Source organism: Nerophis lumbriciformis, linkage group LG25, assembly GCF_033978685.3.
Source record: "Nerophis lumbriciformis linkage group LG25, RoL_Nlum_v2.1, whole genome shotgun sequence".
Classification (NCBI taxonomy): Eukaryota; Metazoa; Chordata; class Actinopteri; order Syngnathiformes; family Syngnathidae; genus Nerophis; species Nerophis lumbriciformis.
Window position 1 is genome coordinate 29,829,550 of NC_084572.2, and position 9,753 is coordinate 29,839,302.

The 9,753-nt window shown below is 41.9% G+C and overlaps 1 protein-coding gene across 1 annotated transcript in view; it reads left to right on the plus strand.

Annotated features, from left to right (window-relative positions):
• The window catches only part of LOC133621797 (protein ELFN1-like), a 234,990-nt gene that overhangs the window by 7,380 nt on the left and 217,857 nt on the right, over window positions 1-9,753 (plus strand). The window lies entirely within an intron of this gene.

Here is a 9,753-nt window from a genome sequence, read left to right on the forward strand (position 1 = left end):
GTGCTCTCAATGGCTTTCCGCTTGGTTGGAAGTCATTTTTTCGCCTCCTGTAATGTGTTTGTTTGATTATGCGACGACGACACAAGCCATTACCATGCGGAGGAGCGTGGTGATGATGATTTTCAACAAAAAGACCAAAAATGTTTTCTTCAGCAAAGTGGAGACGTTGGCGACATAAGTGTTTTCTTGTCCGCTGTTTTTTGGCAGTTGGTGAGCGCATCACTGCCACCTAGGGATGGGTACTGTTCCGTTCAGTCCGATACTGTACCAATTCCCCAGTACCTGGGAATCCATACCGGTACTCAACGGTACCAATTTTCGTTACTTTTGTGTGTGTTAAAGGGGAACATTATCACCAGACCTATGTAAGCGTCAATATATACCGTATTTTCCGCACTATAAGGCGCACCTAAAAACCACAAATTTTCTCAAAAGCTGACAGTGCGCCTTATAACCCGGTGCGCTTTATATATGGATAAATATTAAGATTCATTTTCATAAAGTTTAGGTCTCGCAACTACGGTAAACAGCCGCCATCTTTTTTCCCCGTAGAAGAAGCGCGCGGTGCATGCTGGGATATGTGACGTTTCATTTCCATTTGTGTGTTTATGTAAAGACCCCAAAATGGCTCCTATTAAGTGTGTTGTCTGTCTAATTATAAATAATGCAGACGAGGCGTGTTAACTGAGTTCTCAACGTTTACTCACAGCGTGCTCATAACCACATTCTAACTCCCAGCATACAACAACGCTTCTCAGGGCTACCGCGCATGCTCGTAACTATCGTTGCATGCTGGGTAGTGTAGTTGTTATATTTGCTAGCTCATAACAGCACATTGAGAGACACGCTTACGCGCTTAATTCAATACTCGCCGTCATTCCGGGTGGATTGACAAAAGACCTCCAGCCGCTAGATATTGGTGTCAACAGGGCATTCGAAGCTAGACTGCTAACTGCGTGGGAACAATGGATGACAGAAGGCGAACACACCTTCACTAAGACGAGGAGGCAGCGCCAGACGACGCCAACATCTGCCAGTGGATCGTAAATTTGCCCAACTTTTCACTTCGGACACCGAAGACGAAGGATTTACGAATGAAGAATAACTTCAGAAAGTGAGCGCTATGTTTATTTTGTGTGTTGTGACATTAACGTTCGAGCAACATTATGTTGCTATTGCTCTGCACTATTTTGAATTTTACTATGTTTGTGATTGCACATTTGCGTACATTTTGGGAGTGAACAGAGTTGTTAGAACGCTGGTTTTTAATATATTATTAAAGTTTGACTGACCTATCTGACTGTTTTTTTGACATTCCCTTTAGCGCAGCGTAGGCGCGGCTTATAGTCCGGGGCGGCTTATTGGTGGACAAAGTTATGAAATATGCCATTCATTGAAGGTGCGGCTAATAATCCGGTGCGCCTTATAGTGCGGAAAATACGGTACCTTGATGTTGCAGAAAAAAGACCATATATTTTTTTAACCGATTTCCGAATTCTAAATGGGTGAATTTTGGCGAAATAAACGCCTTTCTATTATTCGCTCTCGGAGCGATGACGTCACAACTTGACGTCACATCGGGAAGCAATCCGCCATTTTCTCACTTTCGTCGGTGTTTTTGTCAGGGACGGATTCAAGTTGCACCAGTGGCCCAAAGTTGCGAAAGTGGCAAGAAATTGGACACATTTTGTTCAAAATACGAGGGTGTGGGGAAAGCCGACGAAATGGTCAGTCGTTTGTCCCGCACACTTTACCGACGAAAGCTATGCTACGACAGAGACACACTACAACCATCCGTTTCAATACATGCGTAATCTGTTGAATCGCTTAAGCCGCTGAAATCCGAGTCTGAATCCGAGCTAATGTCGCTATAATTTGCTGTTCTATCCGCCATGTTTGTTTGTATTGGCATCACTGTGTGACGTCACAGGAAAATGGACTGGTGTATATAACGATGGTTAAAATCAGGCACTTTAAAGCTTTTTTTTAGGGATATTGCGTGATGGGTAAAATTTTGAAAAAAACTTCGAAAAATAAAATAAGCCACTGGGAACTGATTTTTAATGGTTTTGACCCTTCTGAAATTGTGATAATGTTCCCCTTTAAGAAATAAAAATTGTTTCAGTTTGATTTTTTTATTGCAACATTTAAAAATGAGTTGATTATGGTAACTGCTGTCAAGTTGTTAGATCTTGCTTTATTACCACATTTCTGAGTCTACAAAGATAAAAAATAAGTGGCTATTACAGTTCAGTTTTCCCCCAGAAAATTTGTTAGTTAAGGTGGTCTCTCCAGGGGGAAGGGGGCGACGCCCGGGACAGGCGGACGAACGGGGAAGGTGCTGGGTGGGTGTAAGGAACAGTGTAATTTGGCCTGTCGCCACCATCACGTCTCCATGTCATTGCTGCCTGGGGGGGCAATAGACTACAGACTGTGGTGAAGTAGGCCGGGTTCATCGCGTGAAGAAGCCTACAATTTTTGGTTGTGTTTTCAGCTCCGTATGCTGAATGGCAATATACGATATATATCTCGATATTTTCTCCGTAAAGTAAAAACAAAACACAAAACAGTCCTAGTTACCTGAGATACTAAGTATGTCATTATTTTGTCTTAGTAAGTCAATATTTACTAAGTGCAAAAACAATATCGGTATCGGATCAGAAGTGCAAAAACCTGGATCGGGACATCCCTAATTTGACTTAGTCATTATTTTGTCTTAGTAAGTCAATATTTACTAAGTCAAAATAATGACTAAGTCAAATTAGGGATGTCCCGATCCAGGTTTTTGCACTTCTTTTTGTCTTAGTAAGTCAATATTTACTAAGTCAAAATAATGACTAAGTCAAATTAGGGATGTCCCGATCCAGGTTTTTGCACTTCTGATCCGATACCGATATTGTTTTTGCACTTGCGATCCGATACCGATACTGACCGATACCGATACTGGCCTATCCGAGCATGTATTAAAGTTTAAAGTTATTTAGCCTACATAGTTGTCAGAATCATGTTGAAAAGGGTTTTAGTACTCTTGATAACAACTAGCCAGCTGAATTAGGGGAGTTTGAATAATACACAACGGTTGGTAACAAGAAACTGACCTGTTTATTCAAGGATAAACACAAAATAGACAAAATTATACAGGACAAACAGAAATGTCATCATTGAACTAGGGCTGGGCGATATGGCCTTTTTTTAATATTGCGATATTTTAAGGCCATATTGCGATACACAATATATATCTCGATATTTTGCCTTAGCCTTGAATGAACACTTGATGCATATAATCACAGCAGTATGATGATTCTATGTGTTTTGATTGATTGATTGGGACTTTTATTAGTAGGTTGCACAGTGAAGTACATATTCCGTACAATTGACCACTAAATGGTAACACCCAAATAAGTTTTTCAACTTGTTTAAGTCGGGGTCCACTTAAATTGATTCATGATACAGATATATACTATCAGATATATACTATCATCATAATACAGTCATCACACAAGATAATCACATTGAATTATTTACATTATTTATAATCCAGGGTGTGGAGGGGGGCGCCTGATGTAAGTGTCAAAAAGACAGCCAAAAGAGTTTGATATGAGAATAAATCTAAAGTTAAAATATAGGGAAATGCACCCATTTGCAGGAAATGTAGTCTTGATTTTCAAAATGTTCTTTCAAGGCTTGCATGTCTACATTAATACATTCTTCTTCATACTGCATTAATATATGCTACTTTTAAACTTTCATGCAGAGAAGGAAATCACAACTAAAAAAATCACAAATTTTTTCATACGGTGTTTATGTGGAAATTTTTGCCTCTGCATTTTGATGGTGTGGACGTGTGGCACCGAATGGAGATAAGCGTCTCGACAGACGTCACAATATTTGAACAATGATGACGAAAACTGTTGTCTCTGTCGTGTCCGTGTGTCGAAAATTGTTATGCGCTTATTTTTTTATTTGATTTTGTGCGTGGCATAGATTTGCCGTGCGCAGAGGACGCTTGAGCAGGCGCGCACCTTAGCGGCTGCGCTAGCATCACAGCTAACGTTAGCCATGCCGCTACCTCGCTCTCTGCTGGGAGAGGACGTATACGTATGCAGTGTTTCCCACAGGACAGGCATCTATTTGCGGTGGTGTGGTCGGCGGGCGGGCGGCGGGGGGGTTGGGGGTGGGCGGGCGGCAGCGGTATATAAAAGCTAAAATGTCTCTTAAAGCTCTGCCCCTTTAATTAGTGAATACTAAATAATTTAACTTTAGCCTACTACTACAACCATATTATTTACCAGCAACATGAAGTGAAACAGAGGCAGAGGTGTCCTGCCACAGTCAGTCAACCTCCTCCTCCTCCTCCTCCTGCTGCTGCTGCTGAACAGGTCGCACCTGTGGTCCGAACTGTAGGCCTACCTCCTCTCCAAGTCGAGCCCCTTTCGGCCGTTGAAAATATTTTTCTATACTCATCTGTGTGAAGGAGTGAACATCCAACATTAGAATTTATTACTAACGAGCAGAAGCGCTCTATGTACAGTGCCGTCTAACCTTAAGCGGCAGCAGCTCAACACATGCAGGGTTCAACGTTAAGGTTTTTTTCTACTTGCCTGACTTCTCAAATCTACTTGCCCCAATATTTGTACTTGTCCTGCCTAGGTTTTGTTCTGGCTGTGTAGTGCTCATGGCTTATATCTTAATAGAATCCTTCCCGTTGACTATTTACAACACTACACAGTATTTATTATTATTATTATTATTATTATTATCTATAATTGCATTTAAATGGCATTGCATACATGTACAATTAAATGCTATTTCACATTATTTGACCAGTAGCAGTTACACTCATCTGAACAGGTCAGCCACCTGTTTAAAGCCCAATCACAGTTGAAATCTTGAAATGAAGGGCCTTTAATGGCCAAAACATTAACCTGGACAACATTTTAACAGCTGGTTGGCTCAGATTTTATTATTTTCATTGCATTCACATGCTGCAGTGGACAGTGGACATTTTAGCTTCAGTCCATGTGTGTTTATTGACAACATGGTTATAACCTGGATACGTTAGCTCGTCGGTATTGTAACACGTGACTGTTACTACGAGCGTCTGCCCCGGGCCACGAGTCAAACAGCGGCTGTGTTAATGAAGCAGCGTCAGGCTGCTCACCGTCAGTGAAACGCTCGGTGAAATCACGGATTAACGTTAAATATATGACGAGCCGCGAGCGATGCAGCTATAACCTATCTACTAGTGATGGGTTGATGAGGCGTCATGAAGCGTTTTGACACATTGCAAAACTGTATTGATACTGTGTCGATACTGTGTCACTAAATAATGACATCTGCTGGACATTAAAAATCCCTACAGGCAACCTATGGATCGACTCAACTGACACTGATTTTATGACCTAGTACAGTGGTTCTCAAATGGGGGTACGCGAACCCCTGGGGGTACTTGAAGGTATGCCAAGGGGTACGTGAGATTTTTAAAAAATATTCTAAAAATAGCAACAATTCAAAAATCCTTTATATATTTATTGAATAATACTTCAACAAAATATGAATGTAAGTTCATAAACTCAGTGAAGCACAAGCTCAGGTTTGTCACTAAAATGTCTGTCAAAAAGAACTGTGAAAAGAAATGTAACTATGCAATATTCAGTGTTGACAGCTAGATTTTTTGTGGACATGTTCCATAAATATTGATGTTAAAGATTTTTTTTTTTGTGAAGAAATGTTTAGAATTAAGTTCATGAATCCAGATGGATCTCTAATACAATCCCCAAAGAGGGCACTTTAAGTTGATTATTACTTCTAGGTGTAGAAATATTTATTTGTAATTGAATCACTTGTTTATTTTTCAACAAGTTTTTACTTATTTTTATATCTTTTTTTTCCAAATAGTTCAAGAAAGACCACTACAAATGAGCAATATTTTGCACTGTTATACAATTTAATAAATCAGAAACTGATGACATAGTGCTGTATTTTACTTCTTTATCTTTTTTTTTTCAACCAAAAATGCTTTGCTCTGATTAGGGGGTACTTGAATTTAAAAAAAAATCACAGGGGGTACATTGCTGAAAAAAGGTTGAGAACCACTGACCTAGTATATACAATAATATAAACCAAGTCATTGTATTTCATTTAGGATTATTTCATAACTTCATTTAAATAAAAATATATGTTTTGTCTTTTTTAGATACAGTCAATAAATAATGTGAACATGTATCATAACATGGAAATCTAAGAGAACGTGTTGTGAATGAGGATGCTTGTGGACCTGGAAATTATTATTTATTTATTTTTACACATTTTTATTAAAAAAAAAACAGTTTTTCCAACGTATTCAATTTTAGACGCTTTCTCTTCTTAGTTATTATTTCTCCGGCTGTAGAAAAGACCCGCTCACAGGGCACAGAGGAGGCGTCCCATCACTACTATCTACCTATAACACCTGTAAAAATGAAGCAATGCTACCACGCTAGCAAGCGTTAGCTAGCCGGCTATGAGCCACCAAGCTGCTAACTGTCGCCAAAAGGCACCATTTAAGTTTTTTTCCCCATGGCATCCTGGATCAAGGCTTTCAGCAGCTTTTGGACGTTTGAGGTAGAAACGTAGGAAGCGCCATCATTATGAAAAGTAGCCGGCGAATATTTTGATGCCTTCCGTCCGTCCCTCTTCTTCTTCTTCTTCTTCTTCTTCTTCTTCTGGCCCACCAGGTGAATTAAGTGCTATTGCATAGTGCATAGTAGGCTACCGCCACCTACTGCACTTGAGGTGTAACTACAAGCAACATTCACAGACAGTCCCATTGCTTTTATGAGCGGTCGAGCGAGTCAAAAGCCGAAAAATCCATTTGTGGCGGACGTAATTCTTTCGTGGCGGGCCGCCACAAATAATTGAATGTGTGGGAAACACTGCGTATGTGACGTGACAGTATGTGACGTATGACGTGACAGTATGTGACGTGTGTAAGAAGGTGCGCTTGCTGTCTGTGAGAGGGAGACACAGGAAAGAGTGAGAAGAGCCTGTCGTGTAATGCCAGCAGCTAAAAGCAATTGCATGAGAATTGTGGATGTGTTGAAGGTGTGCTGGAAAATGCGGAACGGAAATTACGGAGCAGCAGAAAAGTGGAATGTATTATTTAAATAGGTGCGTTGGAAAACATGGACCGCAGTTTTTTTTTTAAACTGGATCTGGATCGGCATTTTCCCATGCCTTGCCGATGCGCAATTTTTGGCAAATATCGGCAGCCGATCCGATCCAAATATCGGATCGGGACATCCCTAAGTCAAATTAATGACTTACTGTAAATAAGCGTTTGCAATAAGCGATGATGATATCTATCCATCCATCCATCCATCTTCTTCCGCTTATCCAAGGTCGGGTTGCGGGGGCAGCAGCCTAAGCAGGGAAGCCCAGACTTTCCTCTCCCCAGCCACTTCGTCCAGCTCCTCCCGGGGGATCCCGAGGCGTTCCCAGGCCAGCCGGGAGACAAGCGATGATGATATGAATACATTTAATAAAGTCAAATACAAATAAGGCAACAGGAGAAGTACCGTATTTTCCGCACTATAAGGCGCACCGGATTATTAGCCGCACCTTCTATGAATTACATATTTCATAATTTTGTCCACCAATAAGCCGCCCCGGACTATAAGCCGCGCCTACGCTGCGCTAAAGTGAATGTCAAAAAAACGCTGCGCTAAAGTGAATGTCAAAAAAACAGTCAGATAGTTCAGTCAAACTTTAATAATATATTGAAAACCAGCGTTCTAACAACTCTGTCCCAAAATGTACGCAAATGTGCAATCACAAACATAGTAAAATTCAAAATGGTGTAGAGCAATAGTAACATAATGTTGCTCGAACGTTAATGTCACAACACACAAAATAAACATAGCGCTCACCTTCTGAAGTTATTCTTCATTCGTAAATCCTTCGAATTCTTCGTCTTCGGTGTCCGAATTGAAAAGTTGCGCAAGCGTGGTATCCAAAATGGCCGGTTCCGTCTCGTCGAAGTCATCGGGAGTCAGTGTCGCTGTTGTTCTGTGAATCCTGCCTTCCGGAAAGCTCGGACCACAGTTGTGACCGAAATTTCTGCCCAGGCATTTACGATCCACTGGCAAATGTTGGCGTATGTCGTCCGGAGCTGTCTGCCCGTCTTAGTGAAGGTGTGTTCGCCTTCGGAGCTGTGTGAAAAAAGCCACCCGGCCTCTTCGCGTAAACTTCCCTTAACCACTCGCTCATCTTTTCTTCATCCATCCATCCCTTCGAGTTAGCTTTTATGATGACGCCGGCTGGAAAGGTCTCTTTTGGCAAGGTCTTCCTTTTGAATATCACCATGGGTGGAAGTTAGCATGGCAAGCTAGAACCACAGTGAAGGATGACTTCTCATTCCCTGTGGTGCGAATATTCACCGTACGTGCTCCCGTTCCACAGTGCGGTTCACAGGAATATCAGTTGCTGTGAAATACGGTAGTAATCCGTGTGCGGATGGAGAGATTGCGTCTTTTTATGAACCGGATCCTTGTCCTTTGTAGGAGCCATTTTGTGGTCTTTACAGATGTAAACAGGAAATGAAACGTACGGTGATATCCGCGCGTTTTTTCTTCTTCTTCCGGGGGCGGGTGGTTGCTTAAAGCGCTTCCTGTTCTATGGGGGCGGGTGCTTTCCTTGGCGGTTGCTTGCGTAGAAGAAGAAGCGCTTCCTGTTCTACCGGGAAAAAAGATGGCGGCTGTTTACCGAAGTTGCGAGATCGAAACTTTATGAAAATTAATCGTAATAAAGCGCACCGGGTTATAAGGCGCACTGTTAGCTTTTGAGAAAATTTGTGGTTTTTAGGTGCGCCTTATAGTGCGGAAAATACGGTATCCTACACTTCTCTTTTGTAAAGTAAATCTGAACAGCCGATATGGGCATCTACATCAACTATACGATTTGCCTGAGTAGCTGGACAGGACAAAAAAAAAAAAGACTTTAGTTTAGGCGGTGACTCTTTGTTGTTAAGGCGGGTGGGTCAAATAGTCGTCATCTCCCCTTCCCCCCACCCGCTGCCTTGTGGTACCTTTGGGAGAAGGAAAGGCTATGGGAGTAAACCCAGTCAGAAAATCAGGAGTGGAGCCCCTGAGGCGGCTGGGTGTCATTGCTGACCCCCTGCCGGAAGCCCCTGCAGCCAAGCCGATGCCAGACGTATTGCTCATTTGCAATTGTTTTGTTGTGGTTTGAGATCAAACCACAACAAAACAATTGCAAATGAGCCGTCGGCCCCCGGACAGAGCGACCCCAAAACCAACAAAGGCTGCAACTGCCGCAAGAAACCTGATTGCCCTCTCAACGGGGGGTGCTTACAAACATCAGTTGTTTACCAATCTAAGGTAACACGCAAGGACATTAACACATCCGACACATATGTAGGATTAACCGAGGGAGAGTTTAAAACCAGATGGAACAATCACAAGGCTTCTTTCAGGAACCAAAACCTGCGGAATACCACAGAACTCAGCAAACACATTTGGGACCTCAAAGTCAATAATGTTGAATATTCAATAACATGGCAAATTCTTGCATCCAGCACACCTTACAATAGTGGTAATAAAAGATGCAACCTATGCTTGAAAGAGAAACTGTTTATTATATACCGTCCAGACCTGTCATCCCTCAACAAGCGCAGCGAAATTGTATCAGCATGCCGCCACAGACGGAAACACCTCCTAGGTAACACATGAGCCAATCACCACGCCCCTACGCCAGCCT